General features: G+C 34.1%; 1 non-coding gene across 1 annotated transcript; it reads left to right on the forward strand.

Annotated features, from left to right (window-relative positions):
• Positions 1–971: 971 nt before the first annotated feature.
• Positions 972–1,078, forward strand: LOC128286101 (small nucleolar RNA R71). The gene has a single exon (XR_008276646.1). It is a non-coding gene; the product is annotated as a small nucleolar RNA R71 (small nucleolar RNA).
• Positions 1,079–8,440: the final 7,362 nt, after the last annotated feature.

Genomic DNA, 8,440 nt, shown 5'->3' on the forward strand with positions numbered 1-8,440 from the left:
AGAAATTACCTTATCAGATTTTTCAGATTTAGGTTCTGGTGAAACTGAAATTTCAATACTCGGTTGAACTTCCTCTGAGTCTTGAGCATTATCTGGCTCCTTTTCAACTTTTACTATGTTGGGCTCTGATGTCTTTTCATTCCTCAATGTCAATGCTTTACAATGCTCTTTTCCTAGATTCCTCGGATTCTCCATATCACTAATGCTCTTTTCCTAGATTCCTCGGATTCTCCATATCACTAGGTAAAGCACCTTGTGGTTGGTTTCTGAGTTTAGTCGCAAGCTGGTCTATTTGGTTTTCTAGGTTTTTCAATGTAGCTACTTGGCTTTGGATTAAGGCATCATTCTTGGCTATGTATGCCTTCAACAAGTTTTCTAAGCCATTGGATGGTTCAGCTTGAGGTTGTTTCTGAACTTGTTGGGTAAAAATAGGTGGCTGGGTCAATCTAGGTTGGGCGTATGTGTTACTGGGTCCAGCCTCTTGGTTACTCCAAGAGAAATTAGGGTGGTTTCCCTATGATGGGTTATAGGAATTAGATTGTAATCCTTGCCTTACTCGGTTTTGGTTTTGGTTACCCATGTAATACATGGATTCTGGGTTTGATGGACATTCTTCAAACAGATGTCCTTCCCTGCAATAGGCATAGGCTACATTTTCAAATTGATTTGGTGGCTATGCTGTAAAACTATTAAACCCATTAGTGGTATAATTTTTAAGCATTGAGGATATTGAGGATACCTGATATGCGAGTGAAGTGAGAGCATCTACTTCATGAATTCCAGTGGCTTGCTTTCCTGATGCTGCTCGATTGGTTGGCCGTTGATAATTGTTACTGGCAATCCTCTCGATGATTTCATAAGCCTCATTGTAAGACTTAGAAAGGAGAGAACTGTTAGCATAAGCGTCCACTACCATCCTCTTGTGAGCATTGAGACCATTATAAAACATCTCAAGTTTGATGCAATTTGGGATTTCATAATGAGGGTACTTCTATAATAATTCTTTGTTCCTTTCCCATGCCTCATACAAGGACTCGTCATCCATTTGTTGGAAAGCGATGACCTCATTCTTGAACTTAGCATTATTGCTAGGCGGGAAATACTTCATGAGGAATCTTTCTGCAAACTAGTGCCATGTGGAAATTGAATTTGATGGCAATGAGTTCAACCAGGCTCAAGCTTTATCCCTTAGCGAATATGGGAACAACTTCAATCGTAGTGCATCTTTGGGTATTCCAGCTAACTTGAAAGAATCTCTCATCTCCATGAATAGTCTTAAGTGCAGGTGAGGATCTTTGGTAGGCATTCCACTAAATTGGCCCACTGTCTAAAGCATCTGGAATATGACTGGCTTTAGCTCAAACTATTGTGCCTCAATTTCGGGTCTCCTAATACACAAATTAACACATGAAACACTGGCATGGCATACTATCTTAGAGCTCTATCCCTATATAGGATTTTGAACAAGGTTTGCTCTGTTTTCTTGATTTGGATTTTCGAAGTTCATCTTTTCGGTCATTCTCTAACTTGCTTGTCTTCTTTGCTGTCAAAAAGTTCTTTCAATCTTAGGGTCCATAGGGAGTAAATCGATAATTCGGTCAATACTCATAAGCACCTGAAATAAACATAGAAAAATTAATTAAGTTAAAATTGAACAGGAAAATAAACCAAAATGCAAAATTAACAAATTCACAAATAATGACTTTTAAAAACTATCCCCGGCAACGGAGCCAAAAACTTGGAACAACGAAAATGTGCAAGTGTACACAATCGCAACAAGTAATAAAGTGACAAGTAAATGTCGACTTATCGTACCCACAGTTTAATAGCCCGATTTTAGCTTAAATCAGAACAGTGGTTTCGGAACCACAAATATGAGATTGAAAATTTATTTTAATATTATTTTTGGTGTTTACAACATGTGAATATATGTGTGTGAAAATTTTGTGAGCTAATTTTATTGTTTAATAGCTCAATTTGAGAAAAAGGACTTAATCGCGTAAAATACAAAAGTGGCATTCTATTTGATAAAGGTGTCTAATTGCTATGGCTTATTACATGAAATTTCCTTATGTTGTAATTACACCATTGATAGTTAAATTTGACATAAATGGGCATTAAATGGATGATATTAAATGTTTTATATCAAGGTTAAAATGGTAATTCAGCTATTAAGTTAATATTACATAAAACAAAAGATGAAAACATGTTCATCTTTGGTTATTTCAATTGAATATTAGAGAAAAAAATAGGGTTTTGGAGTTTTCATTCATTCGGCCCTTATTCATCTTGATTAAGGTATTTTTTGAGCTCGATTTTTGATGATTTTTACATTTTTGTGATCATTGTATCGAGTACTAGCTAGCCCAAGGACTAAATTGCAAAACTGCTTAATGTTTTGAAAGTTTCCATTGATGAATTCATCTATTTTTGAGTGTTTGATGATGAATTATGAAAGCTTAGTGATAGATCTATGTTTTGTAAAGTGATTTTGAGTAAAAATGTATATTAGAGAATAAATTGAGAAATTTGTAAAATGAGGGGTTGAAATGTGAAATAAATGAAAAATATGGGCTGCTAGGGACCTATATGAAATTCAGCTAGGCTTGGGTTTAATGAAATTTCATGAATTTGTGTATTTGTGAAATAGGGACTAAATTGTAATAAATGTGAAAGTTTAGGGATAAAGTGTAAAAATGCCCAAATATGTGTTTAAGGATTAAATTGAATGAGTAGTTGACTAAATGGGTTAATTTTGAATACATATAGATCAAGAGAGAAAGAATTTGGAATTATATCGGGGGAAATCGAAAGTTATCGAGTAATCGATCTGATTCGTCAATTTCGAGTACGAGGTAAGTTCGTTTGTGATAATTTCATTATAAATGTATGTTATACGCTTTGGTATTGCATAAAAATGTGATTGTGAGATTACGGATAATGTTTGAATTGTGAATATGACTAAACGGATGTGTACGATGATGAAATTGACAAGTGAAACTCTCGGTTGAACTTTAGGAATAATTTAGGATCCTAATGACATGTCATTAGGTTAATGTATTAGCTTCAGGCCATGATATTGGCACTTCGGGTGCGAATAATACCTTGATTTGGCTATGGGCCATGGTATAGGTATTCAGAGAGGAGTTACCTTGATTTGGCACGGGCCATGGTATAGGTACTCTGGGATAAGTTACCTTGATTTGGCTATGGAGGTACTTATCAATTATGATCCTTGAGTATCCAATTTGTATTCCAAATGTTTCAACGGAAAAAAAGAAATGACATGGTTGAGAAAGAGGTTAGTACGAGGTGATACAAGTACATACGGAACCTACTCGAGTATTAGGTTGAGAAAGTTCAGTGAGATGGTATTTGATCATGTTTTGAGACATGAGAAAGGTTTGTGATTAATGTGATTCTGGTTTGGTAATGTGAAAATAGTTAAATTACATTTATTTGATGAATTGAGTTATTCACTTACGAACTTACTAAGCTATGAAGCTTATTATGTGTTATTTGTGTATGATTTATAGATAATTAAAGCTAGCTCGGATCCAGGAGTCGTCGGGAACATCATTGCACTATGAAACACCTAAGTTGGTACTTTTGAGATATGTATATATGGTCTATGGCATGTATAGGCTAGTTAAGGTACTTTGGTTGTGAATATGGCTACGAGATTTGGCTTATAAATGTTTATGTTTGGAATGGCATGTATAGTCATGAATGATGGCTTATTTTGGTATAAAAATGGCCAAGGTTTCATAGTTGATAAATGGTTATGTTTTGATTTTGGCAAATGATCTTTATGGTCTGACTGAAGTAAAGAAATTAAGAAGTTATGTGCTTTTGAATAGATGCTTATGATATAAGCTTTGGATAGTTATTTGGTATTGATCGAGTAATAAATTTGGTTGAATTGGATATTGTACAAATGATGCAATGAATGATGATTTGGGGCTGCCTATTATATGATGAAATGGTATCATTTTGGTTGTTAGGTGTGCATGTGAAAAAGAGTGGCAAATTGGCCTTATAAATGGTCTATTTTTTTCCACAGAGGTAGAGACACGGGCATGTATCTCAGCCTTGTGCGACACACGGTCATGCTACACGACCGTGTGTTCTCTGGGGTACCCTTTTAAATTAAGTCAGTATACCCTACAGGTTTGGCATGGCCTAGACACAGGGGAGTGTCTATTGGCTGTGTGTGGCTCGTAATGGGCGTGTGGCTAGCTGTGTGACCTAAGTCAGTAACCCTTCTAGATTTCACACGGTTTGGCACACGGGCGTGTCCTCGGCCATGTGATAGAAGTCAGATGTAGGCCCTGTTTTCACATGGTTTGTGACACGGGCGTGTCTAGTGGCCGTGTAAGGCACGCGGCCTGTTCACACGGGTGTGTCACCCCTGAATGTTTGAAAATTTTATAAGTTTCCAAAAGTTTGCAAATGTTATCGGTTTAGTCCTGAACCATTTCTAATCATGTTTTAAGGTCTCGTAGAGCCTTATAAGGGACATTGAGATTATATTTGATTGATGTTTATGTGAAAATGTATGATTTCTATTGTGATTGATCAGTAATGCCTTGTAACCCTATTCTAGCTATGAATACGGGTTAGGGGTGTTACACACAGGGACTGTGAAAAGAATTATTTATGAATGCAATTTTAAAAACACTTTGGTGAAGAAAAATATTTTGATTTGAAGAAGTGATGAAAAACTAGGATTTAACAAAGTAAAATAAATAAAAATAAAATAGAAGTTCCAACGCGTGATTTCAAAATATGATTTTAACCTAAATGACATAATTGTGCTAGATTAATTGCATTTCTTAACTTAGAATTATTAAACTCATGTTCATGTTGTTACGAATAAACTCACGGCAACTCGGTAATTTGCTAACTTATGAACATATATACCTACCAAAATCCATTTATCTCTTGACTATATCTCTATGTCAATTCAACCGATTAAACAATTTCTAATGAGCAAATGTGTTAATGCACATACATACTTATGAAATTAAAATAATCTCTTGTACATATCTCTATGCCAATTCAAACAATTTATTCAATCTCATGAGCGCATAAAATATTACGTGAGGTAACAATGTATTTCTACGTTGAAATAGTTTAACCACAATAATCTTGCAAGTTATGCAAGCCTAATGTATTGCGAGATACCATTGCTAATTTAACCCTCAGCTACCTTAGATGAATAAACATGCATTGATTAAGTATCATGTTAATTAATTACAATTTCAATCCGTTTAAATAATTAATTCATTAGTTACCTTACAATTGTAATGCAAGAATAACTTAGTCATGTTTTGACTTAATCAAACATCTTACCAAGGCCTATAACAACATACACAATTTTAATAAATTAAGTAGACAAAATTCATTCAACCTAACATGAATTAAATTTAAGCCATATTAATTAAATTAAACATATCAACATCACAAATATTCATAGACATGTTCATCATAACAACAACAAAATTAAAAGGATAGGGAACTAGAATCAAATCTGGTGTTTTCTACATGGCTTGACTAGTTTGCTCCACTCCTCCTTCTCTGCTTGTTGTTGTTGAACTGATGCTAATATGAAAACTTGAATGCTGCTCCAAATGATGGTTGATTGACTCTATTTCAAGAGGTGAAATAGGCAAGGGAATGGGGAAGAAAATGAAGAACAATGAAGAGAGAAAAGAGAGAGAGAAGTGAAAAGATGAGAAGGGTTGAGATGTGTTTGAAGTGAGCAGCCAATGGGGTATTTATAGGTTGAGAAGGCTGCTAAAAATAGCCAAAATCAGCAGCCAAATACTCCCCCCATGGCTAGCCACACATTTGGCATGTTTGAAGATTTCAAACATGCTATTTTAAGGTAGGGGCAAATCTAAAAGGGCATAAATAGTGGAGGGGTTTGAATGCAATTTGAAGGAATCTTCAAGGGCCATTTTGCAAGCCAAATAATCATCCAAGCAAGCTTATTGGGTCAGCATGTGGGATGGTTTTGGGCTGCCCAATGCTCAGTTGGATTAGTTTTCTCGGTTCAGCTCAATTGGGCCCCTTTTCATAATTAATTAATAATAATTTATTTAACCCAAATTAAATTGGACTAAAATTAAAATTAATTATATTATGAATTAATACACATAATTTGGACCGTCTTAGGCTGAAAAATTAAGTCACCTTGATACTTTAAAATTGCTTCTCGATTTTGCGCTTCTAGCAGTGTTTGCCGAGCCAATTTTCACCCTTTGCGCAAATCTGTCAAAAAATCAAAATTAATCAAAATTTGATATAAAATTAATTAAAATTCAACGTGTTCATAATTTGAGTGTATTTAATTATTTTATAATAATTATATATTTTTCAAAAATAATTTTATCAAAACTGCATGAATTTGAGTTAAAAATGGCATAAAAAATTGTGTATATTTTCGTGTTTCTAGTTACTAAGCAAAACAGAACATTTGAAGTCTTTATAAAATAGTTAAACAAATAAATTACAAACATGTAACCGATAAATCAATTCATGGCATAAATACACATATGGGACTTAATTTGAGCTTATAGGGCCCCAAAAACAGTTTGAAAGCAATCTAAGATTAAATCGAAACAAATAAAAAACATTCAAAATAACTTAAAAATTTACAAAATAGGGGTCACATGGTTGTGTGGCTAGGCTGTGACATAGCCTGAACCATGTGAAAATTTGAAGTCAGAATACACGGCCGTGTCCCAGTCCATGTGTCCGCCCGTGTGTCCACCCATGAGAGTATTCAAAATAAGGTCACACGACCGTGTCACAGGTCGTGTGCTAGACCGTCTAACAAACTATTTTGACTCACACAGTTGTATCGTAGGCTGGTGGATATTGCACGTAAAAATAATAAATACACATAGTCGTGTAAGGTGATCGTGTGTAGCACACGACCGTGTGGCAGCCCGTGTCCCAAGTCATGTGCATCATTTTTAACCTCTAAATCAAGCATATTCATGCACTATTCCTTGCACATCAAGACATGCCATATCTAGCTCATTTCCTAGGTTCAAAAACACATTCAAATAATCGATTACATGCCAAATTTTCCTCTATCCTATACTAACCAATATTCCATTCAAAGGCACCTCAAACAAAGATCATTCAATCAAAAATCTAGTTAAATAGCACATGACATTAAACATCTATACATGCTCAACCATCCACCAAATTGACCAAAGCATAAACATACTCAAAATTTACCATTTCAAAGTATTACCACCTAGCTCTTGACCATTAAGAATCAACCTAACCAAAACACTTGAAACATACACATTTAAAACGAAACATTTCACTAGGAACACCATTATACTATAACATTTCCATATTTACAATAAAACACCTATATACATGCCACATCCCAAAACAAAATACAAAAACTACCAAAATTACTGGATAGTGTGAGCTTCTAGTCAATCCATCACACATTTACAACAAAACACCTATATATATGCCACATCCCAAAAAAAATATATGAAAACTACCAAAATGGCTGAATAGTGTAAGCTTTTAATTAATCTGTCCCATTAGTCTGTAAACTTGTCAACTACAAAAGATCATAAATGAATTAAGCTAAAAAAGCTTAGTAAGCTCATAGTATAACATCAAAATCAACTTAACTCATTCAAAATAAATATTCAAAGAGATAATTTATAAATCCTGATAACCAAATACAAATTCACAAATCACATTAGTAATTATTCACATCTTCAAATATATCATAATAACTCATACCATAATTCACATTTCTTTAATGAAACAATCCATACATGAAATCAAGAAATTCATTGTAATATTTTTCACTTAATAGTACTATGATTATGCAATAACATTTTAACATATAGATAAACTGTAACTCAATTATTTCATAATCTGATGAATAGTAACTTGTCTCGGATACTCGGGTAACTATATTGTACCAGAAGCATCATAGATGCATAATAGAGGCATCGAAGCACAGAAAGTGGCATAATTGTGCAATCAGAGACACCGAAGTGCAAATAAAGACATTGAAGTGTAACAAAGGCACCAAAGTGTAAACAGAAGCACTGAAGTGCAAACGGAAGCACCGAAGTGTAATCCTATACCAGCGTGCATACTAACCTTATTGGCATGCCAATTGTATTCTAAGCGTTTACTGCGCTCATTCGGGCATTATGCATAAATTCATTACTTTTATACACATTCATTATTCAGAGGCACTTCATCATCTTCGTATATTTACAATAAATCCAATACGTTACTATCAATAGTGTGAAATCACAAAGAATGCTATTAGTAACTATTCATTCTCAAATGTACTCATTTGGAATGATCCAAATCCAATAATAACAAGTGAAATTTCATATACATATATTTAACTAACTAACAAACAATGATATAATAACAA

This window comes from Gossypium arboreum, chromosome 12 (genome assembly GCF_025698485.1).
Source record: "Gossypium arboreum isolate Shixiya-1 chromosome 12, ASM2569848v2, whole genome shotgun sequence".
Classification (NCBI taxonomy): Eukaryota; Viridiplantae; Streptophyta; class Magnoliopsida; order Malvales; family Malvaceae; genus Gossypium; species Gossypium arboreum.